At 40.1% G+C, this 23,030-nt stretch overlaps 1 pseudogene; it reads right to left on the bottom strand.

The window, feature by feature from the left end:
• Positions 1-2,502: 2,502 nt before the first annotated feature.
• LOC127185978 (uncharacterized) lies at positions 2,503-2,600 on the bottom strand (annotated as a pseudogene).
• Positions 2,601-23,030: the final 20,430 nt, after the last annotated feature.

The following is a 23,030-nucleotide window of genomic DNA, read 5'->3' as shown; positions in this document are numbered from 1 at the left end:
GAGAGCAGAGTATTACAGACAGGCATTGCTTTGCAGGATTATTGGGATAGTGAGTCAACATTGATAGGGGAAAAAAGGAATGAAAATCCTGAGTCAAAGGGACAGTTTAAAAAACATTGACTCAAACACACTAAATTCATTCTGAAGGGGAAGCACTTTGGTGAATTGACCTGACTTTCCTTCCCTCTGGAAGAGGTTTACTAAAATTATACTTTGGCAACCGCAGTTTAAACTCCCCAAGTAGTACACGCTTTGAAAAGAATCTTTAACAAGCAGCAAGTCTACCCTTTTCAGACAACAAAGGCTGTGAAATCACAGGATAGAATCATCTCACAGGAGTGGACAATAAACAAGCTCATTCACAACCATAACCTGTACTAAACTGCTGTGACCACTAGATGGCGACTATAAGCTTTTGCCTATGCAACAAGCAGCTGTTCAAACGCGGAAGAAATTGGAAGTCTAAACAAGGGAGATTGCGATGGCAAGTGAAGGGAAGAAGAGACTCTGGGATTGCACAGTGAGATGTCAAGGTGATGAAAGCTGGTCTTGCAGTCCAACAGACTTCCAAAGAAGTCATGAAGTTTGGCGCTATCTTTCTAAATTTGTACCTATACTTACTGGGGAAGAAGCAATTTGTACTGGCATGCAGGCAGATAAAGAAGACAATAATCTTCCTGTTCTACAATTCCTCAAACATAGTTTATAATAAGGGTTGTAGATAATATTTCAAACAGGGTTGAACAGACATGTGTATTGACAGCCCAGTGTACTGACAGAGGCAACTTGAAAATCTCAAGTATTCTCCCTGCAGAGGAATTTTTATTCAGAACATGGCTGTTCTGGTAAGAGATCTCATCCAAAGACCTTCTAGGTCTGTGTGATCCAGCTGGAATATAAACACGCCATTAATCCAGGAAACAGAGGCAAGCAGATCTGAGTTCAAGCCCAGCCTGGTTTAGAGCAAGTTTCAGGTAAAGAAAAACTCAAGTCTAGGCATGGTGGTACATACCTTTAGCCCCAAACAATGATGGTAAAGTTAGTTTGTAGCAGGAAGCACCCATGTTTGAAAGTGATGTCTAATTGAGTGTCAGAAAAGGTGATGAGTCAGAGAAAGATTTGACAGAATAGGATATGCCCAACTCTCATGAGAACAGAGAGAAAAGGGACGCTACTTAATGGGCAAGGCAGAGAAAGAGGAGACAGCTTTACTGAGTGAATTTTACAGAGAGAGGTTGAATGACAAAATACATTGGTGAAGACAGAATGAGCCAGAGAATGAGAAGGATCTAGAAGATTAGAACAGATTGCTGAGTTAGTTTGAGGCAAAGCAGAGCAATTCAGGAGCCCAGGGGCCAAAAGAGAAGGCAGATAGAATAAGTCAGCTGGGAGAGGAGTTTGACCCAGAACAGCTGAATTGAACTAGCCAGCCCAGAGCTCAGTAAGAACAAGAAAGTGTGAGCTTATTAAGTAATAATTCTCAGAGGCTAAAAACATTCTAGGCCTAGGTTAGATTGTACTGAGGCTAAAAGCTTCCATGACTAGGCCTAGGTTAGCAGAAGGAGGCAGTAAGCCTCCCAGACAACAATTACCTCAAGAGAATAAAACTTCCTTTTACATCTCCTCAGGTTTCTCTTTTTAGTTCTACTGAAAATTCACCCTAAGATAGTCTCAACAATTATAAGGGTATGTATTAAAGGGAAAGCAGAGATTCCAGTAAAATCAGGTTTGGAGAGGGAAGACAGAGAAAATTCCCAGTTTTTAGCAGGTGGCCTATGGTTAATAAGCGCACCAGTAATAACAGGTGTAAAGCTGACCAGTGGAAAGCAGGAGAAGACAGAAGACCACCCTACTTCTTTGAGAACGTGAATGTCTCTTTGTTCACTTTTGGTGTTCTCAGAATATCTGGAAGTAGAGAGTAGATATGTATTGTTAGGAATACAAAGGGTTGAGAACAATTTTCCTAAAATAGTTTCTCTTTGAAACTGTCAATTGGCTGGTCAGAAATCTGGCATGGGCTACATCAGGCTAAAATCAAGATCTTGGTTCCTTTCTAGAAGTTCTAGGGGGTAGTTAGTTTCTTCCATCAGAAAGATTAGTTACCCTTATAGCCTTCATACCACTATTGCACCAGTGGACAGATCTTGCCTTGAAGACCAGTATTGCAGCACACAGGGTTTACCATAAGGTAATACTGTTGATTACTTTCCCATCTTCAGTGGCTTGCATATCATTGTTCAGCATTATGAAAATGAGTACACAGGGAGAAAGTTTCCAAATCAGTTTGATATTAATTTCTCTCTCTCCCGAACTAAAGTGTATGGTATCTTCCACAGTTGGTTCTTTTTTTAAAATTAAGTTTATTTCTTTATTCACTTTCCATCCCAAACACAGCAACCTCCCTCCTCTTCTCTTGGTCCCACCCTCCCACTCTCTTTCCCCTTTACCTCCTCCCTTTCTTATCAGAAAAGGGGAGCCCCCTCCATATCAAGCCACCCAGCACAAAATATGGAATGCTTCATGAATTTGTATGCCATCCTTGTACAGGGGCCATGATAATCTTCTCTGTATCCTTCCAATTGTGCTGTTGAGGCAAGCACCATAATAAGTTCTTACCATGTAGTTGTAAAGAGCAGCTAAGACAAATGTCAGTAGCCTGTGTAGTTGGGGAAGGGCATGGACTCTGCAGGCAACAGGTGAGTAAAGAAACCTGGGCCTGGTGTGGGATTTTGAAACCTCAAAATTTACCCCCAGTGATACTCTTCCTCTAACAAGGCCACATATACTCCAACAGGGCCATACCACCCAATCCTAAGCCTTGTCAAACAGTTCAACTCCCTGGTGACCAGTGTTAAAATATATGAGCACATGGCCCATTCTACTTCAAACCACCACAAATATCTATTATGTATCTTCTCCATCTATAATGTAAAGAACTTAGTAATTGGGCCAGTAAAATGCATTTACAGATAAAGGCACCTGTTTTCAAGGCTGATTGTATGCTTTATTATCAGAACCTTTATGGTGGAAGGAAAGAGCTAACTAAAGGTTTTCCTCTGACTTTCACATATGCCATATGTTACATGTTAGATCACACACAGATAAAAAACACATACACATGAATAAATAAATACTTTGGAATCAATAAAAGAGAAAATTGTGAAAACTCACAAGTTGTATGGCACCTAACAAAACACTTAATAAATATCCAATGAGTTAGATACTTTGTCAAAAGGAAGATTAGAAAATATTTGAAGTGAATGAATATAAGCACAAATTACCAAAACACAGGGAATATTGTTTAAAATATTATATTTAACAGGAAATTATAATAATCTCACATTTTACAGTAAGAGACAGGAAAGAGTAACAAACTAAACAAAATAAGAAGAACTAAAGCTTTCAGTGCTTCAGTGAATGTAATGAAAAGCAAACTAGAAATTTAATAAAGAAACCCAATAGGACTATGAATTAGTTTGTAGAAAAGGTGAGCAAAATTTACAAATCTTTCTTGAGTGCCAGAAAAATGGTAGACTACGGTTTTGGAGGACTGGTTCCACCATAGAAATATACTTATAAGCAACTATAATTGTGTGGAAATAACATTTACGAGATCTAAGGAAATTAGCTTTTAAAACTAAGAAAAGCCAGACCTAAGGAAGGAAGAAAACCTGTCTTACATTACCTTCTTTACTCTCTCTTCTACCCCAGATATTACTGCTTGGGAGACAGAAGTTTGAATGGGACATTGCCTTGGTTTTTAAAACTTGGCATATATCAGTTGTCCCCACAATCTGACTCCAGAATATTGCCCACAGAAAGTGCCTCCAGGCCCATCATGACACTAAGCCAAATCATGTAGCTCTGGTCAGTGGGCTCCCCTGAAAGCAGATTAACCCCAGAAGTTCCAGTTTCTGCACTGGTACTAGCACAAAGCTGAACCCCACAGCATGGACATCAGGCCAGTACCTATGGTCTGGTCTCAGCCTTCAGTCTAAACCGTGAAAATACTCAGTACTAGGTTAGCACTTTTAGTACCAATATACAGTCTTCTTGGTTTGGCCAATCCAGAACTAGGCCAGTCTATAACCTTCTGTACTTGAGAAACCTTTGATGTCATGTTGGCAACTCTGACATCAGGTCCCAGTATCAACTAGAGATACAGGCCACAGACATGTCAAGTGCTTGGCCAGTTCCCCTAGTGTAATGTTCCAGAAGACCCAGTGTGACATCTTTTCCCAAAAGACCTCAGGACTTGACTATTCCCCATAAATCTATGTGACTCCATGCCTGGGTAAATACTTGTAGTGCCAATAACAAAAGTAGACTTTAGGGGCTGTGACCTGCAGACCAACATCAACAAATCCAGAATCTGTGACTGGTTATGTGGACCCAGAATCATTGCTGGTTCTTATAGCCCTGAGCTCTATATCAGAGCCCATATATAACTATAGAACACTTGTCAACATCAGGATCCCAAGGTGAAAATCAGTCCCTGCAGATAGGTTCTACATATGCACAAGCATTAAGCATGCACTAGGCTTCAACACAGTTTTTGTTTTTGTGCCACTGGGTCCAAATGTAACTCAGAAGTCTCAAGATTTTAGTATTCAAGTAGAACCTTGATTAGGATCATCCTGCACAGACTGAGTCTACAAGATCACTCCTGCACACCTAGTCCTCCCATTATAGACCCAGGTTCCTGTTCTACTCTACTCACCCAGTGAATCCAGGCACTAAGCCCATCCCAGTACTTGTTAATCTGACATGGATTCAGAATCAAGGACACAGTAACAAGACAGTTCCTGTGGACTAAAGCTTCAAGCTAAACACTGTGGTTACGTGCTGCCTGTTCATCATTATGGAATCTGTCACTGAGCTTAACTATCTAGATGCCAGATTTGAATTCCTGTTGAACCAGACATTAGACTATCATGTTTAAGACTTCAACAGCAAGGCCACCTGTGCTGCCATGTTGTGTAGTCTTTCTAAAACCTTTTGATGAACTGACTGATAAAGGCTGAGACAGTCCAGACCTTTTCACGTATCATAAGCTTATAGCTTTTTCTGGAGAGACATAAACAGATGTCCATTCATTCTAGCTAGATTTTGCCCAAATCTAACTTAGTGTACAATGAGTTTGTTGGCATTACTTATGTAAGCACAGGTGAAGAGTTATTTATTTACTGGATTTGGGGAACTCAAGGGCATCTTTATCAATGAGGGCCAGGGGCCATCCCAGAATGAGGGACAATTTACAAAAGGTCCAATCTTAATTTGCAAGGAGCTAACTCCAACAAAATGTATCAACATTTATTAATTTTGTAACTTTGGTTCCTAGCCTTTTGAATCTTGAAATTTTCTGAGCTTCCTGAGCTTGTAAGTTTCTTAACTCACTGAGTCTTAGAAGCTTCTCCCCTCTCTGTAGGAGGGAGTGCTGGAGCACTTTAAATTATAAGAAAATCATACAAAAGAAAAACAGAAAACTAAGGTGACATTATACCACAAAATAATACTATACCCTCCCAGTGAAGAACACAAATGAAATTGACACATAGAAATTTTGAAACAATGCATTCTAAAATAATCATTAGGGAGAGGCTTAGAAACCTTCATAAGAACTTAAAGAAACTGCAGTGAGCTCAGGAAATCAGTGAATGAACAAAACTGGAAATTTAGCAAGTCAAGGGGAAAAGAGAAAAGAATGAAGAGGAAGAAACATAGAATCTTTGCTAGAGTATCAACAGACCATGCATGAGGAAAAGAATAAAGTAGTAATGAAAAAAGATAGAAAAATGAACACAATAGGAAGTTTTAAAAAATTACACTAAGTGTGACAAATACAGATTACTCAAGTAACTATGGAATACAATTTAATATTTTCTATGAATTTGCACCCTCATTCTGATTTATTTCTTTCAGCTCCTAGCTTTCAAAATACTTATCATGAACATATTGAAGGTGAATGCAGTGATAAACTTTGATGGCTTTAAAATAAATACACAATTACATATGGGGAGATAAGTTCATGATACCCTTTGGATAACATAGTAATTGGAAGTAAGTACAATATATGTTATTCTTCAAGTGTCAAAAAGCTTATATTAATTTATTAGATTTCAAAATGTATATGTATTTAGAAATATCAGATTATATGTTTCAAATAGTTCATTGTCAGTTAAAAATAAACTATAAAATTGTGAAACAGATACAATTCAAATTATGAAAATCACTAACAAAAAATTAGTATTAAATTTGAAGGAGTGTAAAGGAAATTTGGGCCAATTGGGAAAATAGGGATGTGCCCCTTTTAAGAAAAATTACTACTTTGCCCCTGACCCCCCTACCTCATTCATGAACTTTGCAACTGTTAGGATTTTTTTCTGAGATTTTAAAAACCGTTAAGGACCACTAGGAATTATCAGGAATATTAGGAACAGTTAAAAACAGCACAGAACTGTTAGAAACTTTTAGGAACAGTTAGGAAGTGTTAGAAACTGTTAGACTCTATTAGGAACAGTTAGAAACTGTTAAGAATTGTTAGGAACCATTAAGAACTCTTATTCGACCACCTCCCCTTGGTGGGGAGGCCTGGTGGTATTCAAAGAAAGAATAAGCAGGCTACCGAGATGAGACTTGATAGCCTAATGACCATATAGTGGGGGAGGAGGTCCCCCTCGGTCATAGACCTAAGTGAGGGGAATAGGGTGAAAGTGGGAGGGAGGGAGGAATGGGAGGATACAAGTGATGGGATAACAATTGAGTTGTAATCTGAATAAATTAATAAAATAATAAAAAAGAACAAAAAAGAGAACTCTTAGGAAATGTTAAGTAACTGTTAAAGCAGAAACTGTTTTGAACTCTTAGGAACAGTTAGAAACTTTAAGAACTGTTAGGGACTGTTAGAAATTAGAGTTGTTAGGCATGCCTTTGACCATTAATGGCAAGGGGGGAAGGAATTAACTAAGATATCCTGGCATGACCAATCAGGGAGAAGAAGGAGGGATTCCAAAAGATGGGTATGGATTCAGGAGCCTATAAAAGACAGCTCTGACCCATGGGGGCTCACAGAGCCTGAACCACCAACCACAGAGCATACTGGACCTAGACTTCCTGGACCCCCTACACATATACACATATGTAGCAGATGTGCAGCATGGCCTTCACGTGGGTCCCCTAACAATAGTAAAGGAGCTGTTGCTGACTCTGTTGCCTGCCTTTTGGATTTCTTTCCCCTAGCTGGGCTGCCTTGTCTGGCCACAGTGGAAGAAGATGCACTTAGTCCTGTTGTGACATGAAGTTCCAGGATGGGTTGGTACTCCTGGGAGGCCTTCCTTTCTCTGAGAAGAAGGAGAGCAGGAGTGGGGCGGGGAAAGGGAGCATAAGGTTGGAACTGACAGGAGAGGAGGGAGGGGGCTTGTATCAGGCTGTAAATTGATTAAATGAATTAATGGAGAAAAATGTGAAATAAAAAAGAGACAGCCTTAGGCTGGACTCCCTTCTCTTAAACACTCCCTTCCTTGTCTCTACCTGGTGCTTGCCTTTTCTTGACACGTGCTGCTCTTGCTCCTCCTGCATTTTATCTTCTCTTTTTCCCAGAACTCCACTCCTTTGTCAGTCCCAGGGAAGGCCATAGACTCCCTACGGAACCGCCACTTGTTCCAAGACAATCATAACAAATTTACAGAAAGCAAAATGCATCATAATAAGATGATCAAAATAAATCAAATGACATGAGAATTGAAAACCTGCCAGAAAGACATAACCAAACTGAATAAATGAGTACAAAACCTGAATATAGTAATAAGAGATTGAATTAGTAACAATCGGAATCTACCAAGCAAGAAAAGCCCGAGATGAAACTGCTCCAGAAGTATATTTTACTAAAATTTAAAAGATATCTAAATCCTCTGTAAAGTCTAAAAAAGTAGGAATCCTTCCCAACTTACTCTGAGTCCAGGTTGTCATTGTATTAAAATCAAACATTGAAAAAGGAAAGACAGTGATAAATCAGTCTCATTCATATCATGTACAAATGCTCAATAATCTATTAATAAACTGAATCCAGGAACATATAAAGGGATTATACACAGAAACCATGTGGGATTTATCACAATAATATATAAAATATCTGACAATCAGGTAATGTAATGTCCGATTTTTAATAGACTAAACAAACAAAGCCAACATCAATTCAGCAAACACAACAAAGCATTAGATAAAATTAGAATAACTTGGGGTCTGTAGAGATGACTCAGAGGTAAAGCATAAACAGTGCTTTTGCACAGAACATGAATTCTGTTCTTAGTGCCCACAGACAGTAGCTCACAATCACCTATAAGTGCAGTTCCAGGGAGATCTGATGTGTCTGGCCTCCATGGGCAGCTGCATTTATGTTCACATACCTGTATACACATAATGAAAAATAAATAAAATATTTTTAATTAAAATCAGACATGACTTTCCTCACCCTACTCTGGCTACCCTCACCCCACCCCCACCCAATCTCTAGTCTTAAGCCAGGACTTACTGTAAGTTTATCCACATACAGATCCCTTGTGCCTCTACTACGCTACTCCATATCCAGATTTCCCACATCCTCCTCCAGGGTCTAGTCTGGGGAGTACTCCTGACAGCCTCATCCTTATTTTTCTGAAATCCACCAGTCTTAGCCTGGGTCTCACAACCTGTGCACCAGGCTAGGCTGATCTTCCCTGCCTGCACTGTAAAGCAGCGAAAGCTAGGATTGAACCAGGATACTGTCTACCTATCTCCCAAAGCACAGGACTCTCCCAAGTCCTAGCCAGCTGTGATGAATATTCTCAGTTGTCAACTTGACTACATCTAAAATTCACTAAAAATCCAAAAATGAAGGGCATACCAGTCAAGTATTTTTGCTTTATTTGAAGTAGGAAAGATCCATTTCTAATTTGTATCTTGAGACAGACACATGTCTTTAATTTTTGTCTTGACGCAGGAAGATATACTTTTAATCTCAGCCACACTTTCTGCTGGAAGCTTATGTAAGGATATGGAAGAAGGATGCTTTTGCTCTTTGCCTGATTTTTCTTACTTGCTAGCAAGTCTATTCCATCACTACCATTGTAGGCTAATTCTTTGAGATTCCAGTGTATACAAAAGACCAGATGAAACATCCATCCTCATGGACTGAGCAACTTCTAGATTCCTGGACTGTTCACAGCCAGGCATCGTTGGGTTAGCTGGACTTCCATCTGCATGTTATTCTAATAAACGCGTGCGCGCGCGCGCACACACACACACACACACACACACACACACACACACACACACACACACACGTGCACCTGTGCTGTTCTGGGGAAGATTGTGAAAGGACTTTGGAATTTTGTGCTTTAACATCTATTGAAGATTTAGAACACAGTGAGCTGTTTGGTAGGAGGATAGAAGATAATAATGATGAGAGCAATGCAGAAGATGGAGGCCTAGCAGGTGAAGTTCCAGAGGAGAGGCTACTGCTGAAGGTGCAGCCCAGTTGCAACAAGGGACTCAAGCCTCTTCATCAGTTCCTATGTCCAGATTCCTGTCATGTTTGAGGTCGTGCTTTCGATGATGAACTGTGATATGGAAATGTAAGTGAAATACAGTCTTTCCTTCACAGGTTGTAATAAAAACCCTAACTAAGAAAAGGAGCTACAAAGACTTGGCAGCTGCTGAGGTAGAGAGACTCAGCTTTTTCAGGAATGAGTCCTGTGGAAGTAGGTTGCCCATGGCCCAGTGAGCCAGCTATATCCCCATGTAAACATGGGCAATGCTAATTGGAATCAGTAATATATATATATATATATATATATATATATATATATATATATATATATATATATAACAAATAGATATGAATAGAAGAAGATATGAATTTTAAAGAGGAAAGAGGAGGAGTTGGAGGGTGAGAGAGGGATGAATATGATCAATGTGCATTGTATTCATGAATAATTTTTAAAAGACCCCCGTTTCCCTAGAAATGGCTTAAGCAATAGGTTGTTGTGCCATACTACCACATCATATGGAATACCCAACTATGGCAACTTTATGTAAATAGCCTATACTTTGAATTGTTTTTGTGGTAGTTAGAGGGTTTTTTAAGACCATTTTTCCTTTTTTCCCAATGTTATGATGTCAAAAATGTGTGAATGGGTTGCCATATAAGCTTGAAAGTGTTTCTAAGACTGAATATTTGATGTTCCAATTGAAACTGTGTCATCAAATTGAACAAAAGCCAATTTCTTTATCTCCTATGTTCTTTGTTCTTACTCTCTTAAATCTTTTCTTAGCATGCTGCAGTGGAAATGAACTAGTATGGAAGTCAGCAAATTCAAGCTCTAGTTTTAGCCTTGCCCTTAACTTGCTGTGTGCTATTGGTTAAGCAATTGACCTGTAAAGCTCAGATCCCTAATCTACAAAGTATGGAAGTAATTTTTTTGGTTCCCTTCCTTCTTTAATATTATGACACTCTGTGATTTTTCTGCCCTGATTTTCTTCATTCTTCTTTATGTAAAACCTTCCAGCTATGACCTAATGTTTAGGAAATGCATGCTTTTTGAAGGAGAAAATGCTTTATAAATAAATGTGACCAATAATGTAAATAGTGAAGTAGAATTACAACACTTCCAGAGGTAATGGGAAAGCATAGTCTTCCTCTGAGAGCACAGCTGCATACAGAAGCAGTTGAATTATTAAAAATAACTTCCCATTATTTCCTTATCTGTTAGACCTCAAAAGAAATGTCTTTGTAAAATTAATATGGAGCATCTTCAACTTATTTATTCCATATGTAAAATAAAATGAAGTTATGTGGACATTGGAGTTTTAAAGCAAAACTCACTTGAAGGTACTGAGAAAACTAGAGCTGAACTGAGACTATGCCTGACACTTTCACAGGAGAATTTTTTTTCAGGGAAAAAATGTTCATAGTCCTGTCACACTATGTAATTGGAATTAACTCAAAATGTACCAATATAATGCAAGGAATTATGCCATTTGAAATAACTATATAATTGAATACATTACAAAAAATGGGAGAATGTTTATGCTTGCTTATTGTTTGCTTGCTTTAGAATAGTAACTGATAGACTTTATGTAGCTTAGAATTCTAAGTTAAAACTTCCGTGTTATAGAAGTTGAAAAGCTCTCAAATAACAGTTTTCCTTCTAAATTACTTTTAAAATTTAGTGTGTCTATTAATAAAGTGTATGTATGTATAAAAAGGAAGATATTTTCTTCTCTGTAAGCAAAGAATTTAATGCAAAGGAAATATCCACTTCAAATAATGCTTTACAGTCTCTTTATCCCCCTGAAATAATGATAAATGACAGTCTGTAAAAATTATATCCAAATGTTGATGTCTGGGGAACAGATGATCATTGTAGAAGAAGAATAGGCTATTGGAGAATGGTGATTGACAGCAAAGGTCAGAATGTGGAGAGCATGTGTTAGGCTCCTTCAGATCCTAGGGAGTTGCTGACAGCTCACTCTGCAGTTTGCTTCCTTCTCACCCCAGAAGCAATTCAGAATAGACACTGAAGTTTCTTAACTTAGGAAGCCACATTGAATAATTGTGTTTTTTTCCAAGATTGTGAAAGTTTTCTAGTCTTTATGGAGCATTAAGGCAAGTTTGAAGGGAAAGAGCTTGAATGATGTTTGATAACCTTTATGTTAAAATATTGTACTTATATGGCAAATGCTATTCAGTTCTCAGCATGTATTTGATTCTAACTGGAAGTATGTATCAAAGGCCCATGGAAAGCATACACTTAGTTTAAAATATTCAGGGACAGTAGTTCATCACCTTAACCACTCAGCTACCTCATTTGACCATCCTCCAGTGAGTATATAAATAACACAAATTAGACTTGGTGTACATCTTCTTCTTCTTTTTGGGGGGAACTGGGCCTAGAAGGACTGAAAAATAAGTGATAAGGGTGCATTATATGATATTCCCAAATAATCAATATGAATATTATATTGGAAATAAAATAATATAATAATAAAAATAAATAAAATGATGATAAAAATATAATTAAATGTTCAATGATAGATCTTAGTTGAGAGCAATAAAATTATATAAAACTACAAAAGAACTTGGCTACAACAAGATTTGAACATAACACTCATTTTATGTACAATTAGATAATCATGAGATACCTAAAATAAAAATATGAATTATTACACAAATGTTTTTGCCATTTATAAAAAGCTAAATCTTTAAATGTAAATATAGAGACCAGCATTCCTATGTCTCTTCTTTATGCTCTTCATTAATAACTGCAGTGTTGGAGAAATGGGAGTTAAGAGCACTAACTGCTTTTGGCAAGGACCTGGATTCAGTTCCTGGCACCCCTAGGGAGCAGCTCACAATCATCTCTAACTCCAGTTCCAGGAAATTTAATGCCCTCCTCTGGCCTCTGTGGACATCTGCATCCATGTGGCACACAAATCCTCAAACATGCGCAAACACTTACTCTTAATTAAAAAATCTATCTTTATCTGCTCTACCCTTATCCCTGTACATCTTGTATTCAGGGTAAGTTTTGGGTCAAATTTTTTGTGGGTGAGTTGGTGTTCTCCTTCCTCCACTCGGAGTCTTCTCTAGTTGGAGGGTGTTCTCTTCAGTCTCCATGACCCCTGCTCCTAGGAGTCTTTCCTAGAGTCCCCCTCATATCCTCCCAGAGGCCTAGTCTGACTTAGGTCTTCAGCTTATCACAAAGATACCTCCATTCATAGTTTCTCTTTTCTCTGTCCTCCCTCCCCTGATCTCCCCAGGTATTATCTCCACCCTTATTTTTCTCTGCATTCCCTCTCCTACCTTGCTCCCTCTTTTCAACCACAACTTCTGTCTATTCAACTTCCCCTTCTGAGTGAGATTTAAGCATCCTCCCTTAGGTCCTCCTTGTTATTTGGCTTCTTTGGGTCTGTGAATTGTAGTATGTTTATCCTATACTAAATGGCTAAAATCTACTTATAACTGAGTACATACCATGTGTGTCTTTCTGGGTTTGTGTTAACTCACTCAGGATGAACTTTTCTAATTCCATTCATTTGCCTGAAAATGTTATGATTTCCTTGCTTTTAATGGCTGAGTAGTATTCCATTGTATAAATGTACCACAGATTCTTTATCCATTCTTCAGTTTAAGGACATCTAGGTTGTTTCCAGATTCTGGCTATTACAAATAAAGCTGTTATGAACATAGTTTGACAAATGTCTTTATTGTATGGTGGAGCATATTTTGGATATATGCCCGGGAGTGGTAGATTGGGTCTTGAGGTAGAGTTATTTTCATTTTTCTGAGAAAGTGACAGATTGATTTCCAAAGTGGTTGTACTCCCACCAGCAATAGAAGAATGTTCCCCTTTCTCCACATGCTTGCCAGCATGTGCTGTCACTTGAGTTTTTGATCTCATCCATTCTGACAAGTGTAAGATGGAATCTCAGAGCCATTTTGATTTGCATTTCCCTGATTACTAAGACAGCAGGAAACAGATGCTGAGACTCACAGCCAAACATTGAGCAAAGCATAGGGAATCCAAAGGGGAAATGGGGGGAAGGAGAAAAAGACCACAAGGTGACAAGAGTTCCACAAGAAAACCAACAGAATCAACTAACCATGGCCCAGAAGGACATGTGGAGTCTGAAGCCCATGCATGGACTGGGCCTAGGTCCTCTACCTAGATGTAGCTGATAGGCAGCTCAGGTTTCATGTGGGTCCACTAACTGAGGGGAGCAAGGGCTGTCTCTGACATAGACTCTGTTGCCTGCTTTTTGATCACTTCCCCTGACAGGACTGCCTTGCCAGGCCACAAGGAAAGAGGATGAACTCAGTCCTGATGTGATTTGATAAGCTAGGATGAGTGGGTAGGGGGGCTCCCCTTTTCTGAGGAATAGGGGACGGTGAGGGGAAGAAGAGTGGAAATGTGAGGAGAGGAGGTTGGGGCTATAATTAAAATGTAAAGTGAATAAATCAATTAATAAAAGTGAATATTTAAAAGATACACCTCTTTATGAGCTTATTTTAGACCCTTTTCAATGACTTCAGAGATATTTAAGTGTACCCAGGGGGGCGGAATTCCAAGATGGCGCCGACCAATAAGCCACATATATGATCTACTCCGAGGAGACCAGGGACATAAGTGGAGCCACAGATTGCTGAACCTTGAGAACTGTAGGTGAGTGGGCCCCAAAGGCCACAGAACAAACAGGGGGCCTACCCCCCTGGGACAAGCAACATCCTGGAGGTGCTAAATGTACTCCCCAAACTCTGGAACGAAATCCACATGCAAATTGCAGCCGGCATATAAAGCACAGACTCGCTTTTTGGGGAGGGGATTTTCCGTAGTCCCCAGCCAGAGGAGTCTCAGTGAAGAGGGTGAATCTGCCCTAGGATTCCTCCTTCCACACCACCCCAAACTGCGGAGGTCACCCACCTAGGCCGAGTGGAAACACAGGTGGCAGGACCCAACAGAGACAGCTAAAGTGGGACTGCAGCTCGCTGGCCATCCGGGGCCCAACCTAACACCGATCACAGTGGACTGAGCCTGCAAACAGCAGCAGGGAGAAATCAGCTTGGACTGCTTCCACAGTCCTATCGGGAGACGTGGGTCTTGCCTAGAGCAATAGCTGAACATCATAGCCCTGTGGGAAGACCTGGTTCTGCAGGCTTCCACCAGAGCTCTGCAACCGTATTGTTCCCAGCTGCCCAGCAAGGCACTGGCCCTGCACTCCCCGAACGAGAGAGCCTAGCTGGGGCTCCTGGCCCGAGCAAGGCAGGCACTCTCACATTATCAGGACACGAGACATGGTGGGTTGTGTTTGCAGTGTCTAATTGCTGACCTAGAGCGTTAGTATAGCATCATAGCCCGGCGGGAAGACCTGGTTCCACAGGCGACCACTAGAGCTCTGCAACCCTATTGATCCCAGCCACCCAGCTGCAAGGCACTGGACCTGCACTCCCAGAACAAGAGAGCCTTGCTTGGGCTCCTGGCCCGAGCAAGGCAGGCCCTCTCATGTTATCAGGAGACGAGACTTGGGTGGGTTGTGTTTTCAGTGTCTAATTGCTGACCTAGAGCAATCTTGGTCCCTCCAGGCATATAGTTCTGGGAGAGGCTGGACACCTCTACAGGGTGTAGAGGAGGAGCTAAAAGACAGCTACACCCCCAGAAGATCTGATCTACCTGGGGTCTTGACTACAAAGCCACAGGAAGGACAGGCAGCTGGGATCAACCTACACAACCAGAACATTTATGTGCAGACCTTATTCTAGGTCCCAAAACTGCTGATCTGAATTGCAGCAGTAAAATCCAAACAGAAATCTACTTTGACTGACTCAGCCTGGAGCCCACGGTGCAGAGGAAAATCACCAGGAGTGAAACCAGATCACCTACCTGTTCCACAGAAATACTCCCTGATCCCCACAGTCAAGAACACCCAACCTATAATCAGTCATCAATTAACCACTCTCAACCAGCGAAGGTCACTACAAAATACCTTCCAACATCAGAGCCATCAAAATGACAAGAGGACAGCGAAAGAAGGCTAACAAAAACTAAAACAGTTTGGCATCTCCAGATCCCAGCATTCCCAATGAAAACAATCTGGAGAACCTAACAGCAATGGATAGTCAAGAAAATGGCCTCAAGTCCTTAGTAAAGAAGATGATAATGGAAGAAACAAATAAAATCTGTAAACAAATGCAGGAGGAGGCAAACAAGAGGGCTGAAGAGTTAAAAGAGTCATATAAAGAGTCATTTGAAGAATTTCAGAAAAATATAAATAACCAGATGAAGGAAATCATAAAAACAGTCCAAGACATGAAGATAAAAATGGAAGCTATGATACAGGAACACACAGAAGAAAATTGTGGTCAAGAGGCATCAGAGAAGAAAGCAAGCATCTCAGAGGTGGCCTTATCTAACAGATTGCAAGAAATGGAAGAACGAATATCGGGACTTGAAGATACAATCGCAGAACTGGAAACAACCATTCAGGGAAATGCTAAATCTGAAAAATTCCTGACACAGACCATACAAGAATTAAAAGACAACATGAAAAGATGAAACTTGTGAATAATTGGAATAGAGGAAAGGGATGATATCCGACTGCACAGCCCAGAACATATCTTTAATCAGATAATGGAAGAACATTTCCCAATTTGAAGAAGGAGATGCATATGAGCATACAAGAGGCCTACAGAACACCAAATAGAATAGACCTGAAAAGAAAATCTTCCCACCACATAATAATAACAACACAAAATATACAGAACAAGGAAAAAATATTGAAAGCGGCAAGAGAAAAAGGCCGAGTAACATATGAAGGCAACCTATCAGAATAACTACTGACTTCTCAGCAGAGACCATGAAAGCCATAAGGGCCTAGACAGAGGTTCTGCAAACCCTTAGAGAACACAGATACCAGGCAAGACTACTATATCCAGAGAAATTATCAATAACCATTGACAGAGAAAACAAGATATTCCATGACAAAAACAAATTCAAACAGTATCTAGCCACAAATCCGGCTTTACAGAAGTTACTAGAAGGAAAACTCCACCCCAACTGGTCAAACTACAACCAAAGCTACATAGGAAATAGGTAACTATACCATTGCAAAATCACAACCTCACAAAATCTCGACTGTTACAAACACCAAAAATGAAGGTCATTAATATCTCTCAACGTCAATGGTCTCAATTCTCCAATAAAAAGAAACAGACTAACGAGTGGATGCATAAACATGACTCAACATTCTTCTGCATTCAAGAAACACATCTCAACCACAAGGACAGACATTGCCTCAAAGTAAAAGGCTGGGGAAAAATATTCCAAGCAAAATGGCCACAAGAAACAAGCTGGGGTAGCCATTCGAATATCAAATAAAATAGACTTTCAACCAAAATTAATCAAAAGAGATGAGGATAGACACTTCATACTCGTCAAAGGTAAAGTCAACCAACATCTATGCTCCGAATACAAGGGCTCCCACATTTGTACAGGAGTTATTTGCCCCACTCATCGATACCCACACATTAATAGTGGGAGACTTCAACACCACACTTTCACTCAAGGATAGGTCTTTGAATCAAAAACTAAGCTGGGAAATAACTTCATTAACCAATGTCATGAATCAAATGGATCTAAGAGATATCTACAGAACTTTCCACCCAAATGCTAATATCGATACTATTCAAGCTATTCCGAAAGATAGAAATGGACAGAATATTACGAAATTCCTTCTATGAGGCCATAGTCACATTGACACCTAAACCCCACAAAGACCCGACAAAAAAAGAGAATTTTAGACCAAGTTCTCTTATGAACATTGATGCAAAAATACTCAACAAAATACTCACAAAGTGAATACAACAGCATATCAAAGACATCATTCACCATGACCAGGTAGGATTCATTCCAGCATGCAGAGATGGTTTAACATATGGAAATCAATCAATGTAATTCACCATATAAACAAACTGAAAGAGAAAAACCACATGATCATCTCTTTAGATGCAGAAAAAGCATTTGACAAAATCCAACACCCATTTATGTTTAAAGTTCTTTCTAGAGAGATCGGGAATACAAGGCACTTATCTAAACATAATAAAGGCTATATACAGCAAACCAACAGCCAACATTAAATTAAATGGAGAGATGCTCAAGGAAATCCCTCTAAAATCGGGAACCAGACAAGGCTGCCCTCTGTCCCCATATGTCTTCAATATAGTTCTTGAAGTTCTAGCCAGAGCAATAAGACAACAAAAGGAGATCAAGGGGATCCAAATGGGAAAGGAAGAAGTCAAATTATCCCTATTTGCAGATGATATGATAGTGTATATAAGTGACCCACAAAATTCCACCAGAGAACTCCTACAGCTGATAAACACCTTCAGCAAATTGGCAGGATACAAAATAAACTCAAAAAGTCAGTAGCTTTTCTGTATACAAATGACAAACAGGCAGAGGAAGAAATTAGGAAAACTACTCCCTTCACAATAGCCACAAACAATAGAAAATATCTAGGAGTAACTCTAACCAAGCAAGTGAAGGACTTATTCAAAAAAAACTTTAAACCTCTGAAGAAAGAGATTGAAGATGACATCAGAAGATGGAGAGATGTACCTTGTTCATGGATTGGGAGAATCAACATAGTAAAAATGGCCATCTTACCAAAATCAATTTACAGATTCAACGCGATCCCTATCAAAATACCTACAAAATACTTTGAAGATATTGAAAGATCAATTCTCAAATTCATATGGAGAAATAAAAAACCCAGAATAGCAAAAACGATCCTATACAATAAAAGATCCTCTGGAAGAATCTCCATACCTGATCTCAAGCTGTACTACAGAGCAACAGTAATTAAAACAGCATGGTACTGGCAAAGCAATAGGCTGGTGGATCAATGGAATCGAATTGAAGACCCAGAGATGAATCCACACACATTTGCTCACTTGATTTTTGACAAAGAAGCCAAATCTATTCAATGGAAAAATGATAGCATCTTCAACAAATGGTGCTGGTCTAACTGGATGTCTACATGTAGAAAAATGCAATTAGACCCTTATTTGTCACCATGCACAACACTCAAGTCCACGTGGATTAAAGAACTCAGCTTAAAACCAGGGACATTAATTCAGTTAGAGGAAAAAGTGGGGAAGAGTCTGGGACACATAGGCACAGGAAACAACTTCCTGAACAGTACACCAACAGCCCAGGCCTTAATGTCAACAATTAATAAATGGGACCTCATGAGGCTGAGAGGCTTCTGTAAGGCAGGAGACACTGTCAGTAGAACAAAGCGACAGCCTACAGACTGGGAAAAGATCTTCATCAACCCTTCATCTGACAAAGGTTTAATATCCAAAATATATAAAGAACTCAAGAAATTAAACACCACAAAACCAAACAACCCAATTGCGAAATGGGGCTTGGAACTTAACAGAGAATTCTCAACAGAGGAATATCAAATGGCCGAGAAACACTTAAAGAAATGCTTGTCCTTGTTAGTCATCAGAGAAATGTAAATCAAAACGACACTGAGATTCCATCTTACACTCATCAGAATGGCTAAGATCAAAAACTCAAATGATACCACATGTTGGCGAGGATGTGGAGAGAGAGGATCACTGCTTCATTGCTGGTGGGAATGCAAACTAGGACAACCACTTTGAAAACCTATCTGGGCTTTCTCAGAAAAACGAGAATAGGGCTTCCTCAAGACCCAGCTATCCCACTCCTTGGAATATACCCAGAAAATGCCCTACCACACAACAGAGACATATACTCCTCCATGTTCATAGCTGCTTTATACATAATAGCCAGAACATGGAAACAGCCTAAGTGTCCCTCAGTAGAAGAATGGACTAAGAAACTGTGGTACATTTACACTATGGAATACTACTCAGCTATTAAAAACAAGGAATTCCCAAAATTTGTGGACAAATGGATTGATCTAGAAATTATCATAATGAGTGAGTTCACCCAGGAGCAAAATGAGACAAAGGGTATATACTCACTTATATCAAAACACTAGTCCAAGGGATACATCCCATGAAAAACTTTACTTACCAAAAAAGTGGGACAGAGGAGAGGACATCCTATTGAGACTTTAGGCGAGAGTAGCATGGAAGAATGGGGAAATAGTTGGATCCACAGGGTCCTGGAAACCTACAAGAAGAACTTTATGACAGGCCGATCTGGGTCCTGGGGTCTTCCTCAAACTAAGGCACCAGCCAAGGAGAATATAGGCAGTAAACTTTGAACCCCTACCAAGACCTAGCCGACGAACAGGATATTCTCCACCTTTGAGTGGAGAGTGAGATCTGACTCTCACACGAACTCTGGTGCCCCTTTTCTGACCACGTGCCCTGGATGGGGAGGAAGGATAGCAAGTTACCAAAAAGAGACTCGATATTCCTAAGAGCATATATAGGCGGAGGAGGTCTCCATCAATCACAGACATAGGGGAGGGGAGAAGGGGGAAGTGGGAGGGAGGGAGGAATGGGAGGAAACAGGGGAAAGGCTAACAATCGAGAGGTAATATGAATAAATTAATAAAATACTTCCTAAAAAATATAAATAAAAATAAATGTACCCACAAAGTAGAAGTCATTTAGAGTGAAGAATGATTGTCACTTTTACTTAGTGTTACCTAATATCTAATAGAATAGGTGGATTGTTTTCAAATAATTTGTATCATGCTATCCATACAATTCTTCAACTTTAACTGTCTATTTGCGATATTTCTACTTTAATGCCTTTAGAAATGCTCTAGTCAGTTATAATCCTCTTACATGGTTAAATTATACAATATTTAGCCATTCACAAACTGGCACTTGCCTCTATGTAATTTGAATGCTTACATATATTTTATTCTTTTAGTTTAAATTTTAATTGATACATAGAAACACAAAATGTGGAGCTTGAGATATAGATCCAAGAAGAAGAGCCCCGGCTGTTCTTCCAGAGGACCTCGGTTTGATTCCCAGCATCTACATCAGATGATGGACAACTGTTAATTTTCAAAGCATCTTACACATTCCCTCCTGTCTCTATACTTACCATGCTTCACTTATATACATGCATGCAAGTGCTTGTTTTTATGCTTTAAATTTTTATTTTATTATGATATATTCCAATTCCATCCCAATTGTTATCCCCATACATGTATCTTCCAGTTCTCATCGTCCCTTCCTCTTCTGCCCTATTTTCCTCCCCTAGACTTCTAACAGAGGGGACTTCTTCCCTCACCATATCCAGATAGGCTGCTTCCTCTTCCTCTGTGTACTGGCTGGGTCTCCCCACAAAGGGGAAGTGATCAAATGGGAGGCACCACAGTTTATGTCAGAGGCAGTCCCCACTCTCCACACAACCGGGGAGAATGAGATGTCCATTGGCTAGATCTGAACAGAGGGTCTAGGATTACTGCATGCATTGTCCTTGGTTGGTGCAATAGTTTGTGCAGGGCCCTCTGGGTCCAGATCCATTAGTTTTGATGACCTCCTTGTGGGGTTCCTGAAACCTCTGGCTCCTTCCATCCCTCCATTCTTCCATACCACTAACAGCACTCTGTCTGGAGTCCAGCAGCAAGTCCCATCATCTGTCCTAATCTCCCACTGTCTGACCTCAGTCTGTCAGCTCTCATCAAGATAGCCTGCTTCCCCTTCCTCTGTGTGCCCACAAGGCCTCTCTGTCAAGTGGAAGTGATCAAATCACAGGCACCAGAACTCATGTTAGAGGCATTTCCTGCTCAATCTGGAGCTTTCTTAAGTATAGGAATAGTATTCCATAGTGTAAATGTACCACAGTTTCTTTATCCATTCTTCTACGCAGGTATACTTAGGCTGTTTCCATGTTCTGGCTATTATGAATAAGGCCACTATGATCATGGTTGAGCATACATCCCTGTTGTGTGGTGGAGCAGTTTCTGGGTATATTCCAAGGAGTGGAATGGCTGGGTCTTCAGGAAGCCCTATCTCCATTTTTCTGAGATAGAGTTCCAAAATGGTTGTACCAGTTTGCATTCCCAGCAGCAATGAAGGACTGTTCCTCTTTCTCCACATCCTCGCCTGCATGTGGTGTCACTTGAATTGTTGATCTTAGCCATTCTGATGGGTGTAAGATGGAATCTCAGAGTCGTTTTGATTTGCATTTCTCTGATGACTAATGAAGTTGAGCATTTCTTTAAGTGTTTTTCAGCCATTCGATATTATCAGCTATTAAAAACAAGGAATTCCTAAAATGTGTGGACAAATGGATTGAACTAGAAATTATCATAATGAGTGAGTTAACCCAGAAGCAGAAAGAGTCAAATGGTATATACTCACTTATATCTGTACACTAGTCCAAGGGTCATGTCCCATGAAAGTCTTCACTTAACAGGAAAGTGGGACAGAGGGAAGGACATCCTATTGGGACTTTAGGTGAGAGAAGTATGAGAGAATGGGGAAATAAAAGGATCTAGAGGGTCCTAGAAACCTACAAGAAGAACATTATCATTGGTGGATCTGGGCCCAGGGGTCCTACTCAAACTGTGGCACCAGCCAAGGACAATAAGTGCAGTAAACTTTAAACCCCTACCCAGATCTACTCAATGGACAAGACATTCTCCACAGTTGAGTGGAGAGTGGGGACTGACGTTCACATGAACTCTGGTGCCCCATATTTGACCATGTCCCCTGGAGGAGGAGACCTGGTGGCTCTCAGAGGAAGGATAGCAGGCTACCAAGGAGAGAGACTTGATACCCTATGAGCATATACAGGGGGAGGAGGTTCCCCCTCAGTCACAGTCATAGGTGAGGGGAGTAAGGGAAAAATGGGAGGGAGGGAGGAATGGGAGGATACAAGGGATGGGATAACAATTGAGATGTAACAAGAATAAATTAATAAAATATTTTAAAAGGAAGTATGGGAATAAAGCTACCTCAAGACCCAACTGTACCACTCCTGGGCATATACCTGAAAGATGCTCCAACATACAATGACATTTGCTCAACTATGTTCATAGCAGCCTTATTCCTAATAGCCAGAAGCTGGAAAAAACCTAGTTGTCCCTCAATCAAAGAATGGATAAAGAAACTGTGGTACATGTACACAATGGAATAGTTTTCAGCTATTAAAAACAAGGAAATCTTGAACTTTGCAGGCAAACGGAGGGAATTAGAACAGATCATTCTGAGTGAGGTAACCCAGACCCAGAAAGACACCCATGGTATATACTCACTTAAAGTGAATATTAGCCCAACATAGATGTCCTCTGAGAGACTCCACCCTGCGGGGGATTGGGAGCCAGAATCTTGGCAGAATGCTAAGAGTCATAGGTAAGAGTTGGGGAATGGAAGGAACCGGAGGTGTTAGGACCTCCACATGGAGACCATCAAGCTTGGCGGATATGGATCCAGGGGAATCTACACAGACAGATGCACCAACAAACGACATTGCAAGCAGAGAACATAGACCACCCCTGTTCAGAAGTAGCCAATGGACAGCCTGTCATTT

This window comes from Acomys russatus, chromosome X, assembly GCF_903995435.1.
Source record: "Acomys russatus chromosome X, mAcoRus1.1, whole genome shotgun sequence".
NCBI classification, from domain to species: Eukaryota; Metazoa; Chordata; class Mammalia; order Rodentia; family Muridae; genus Acomys; species Acomys russatus.
This window is presented reverse-complemented; position numbering and strand designations above follow the sequence as displayed.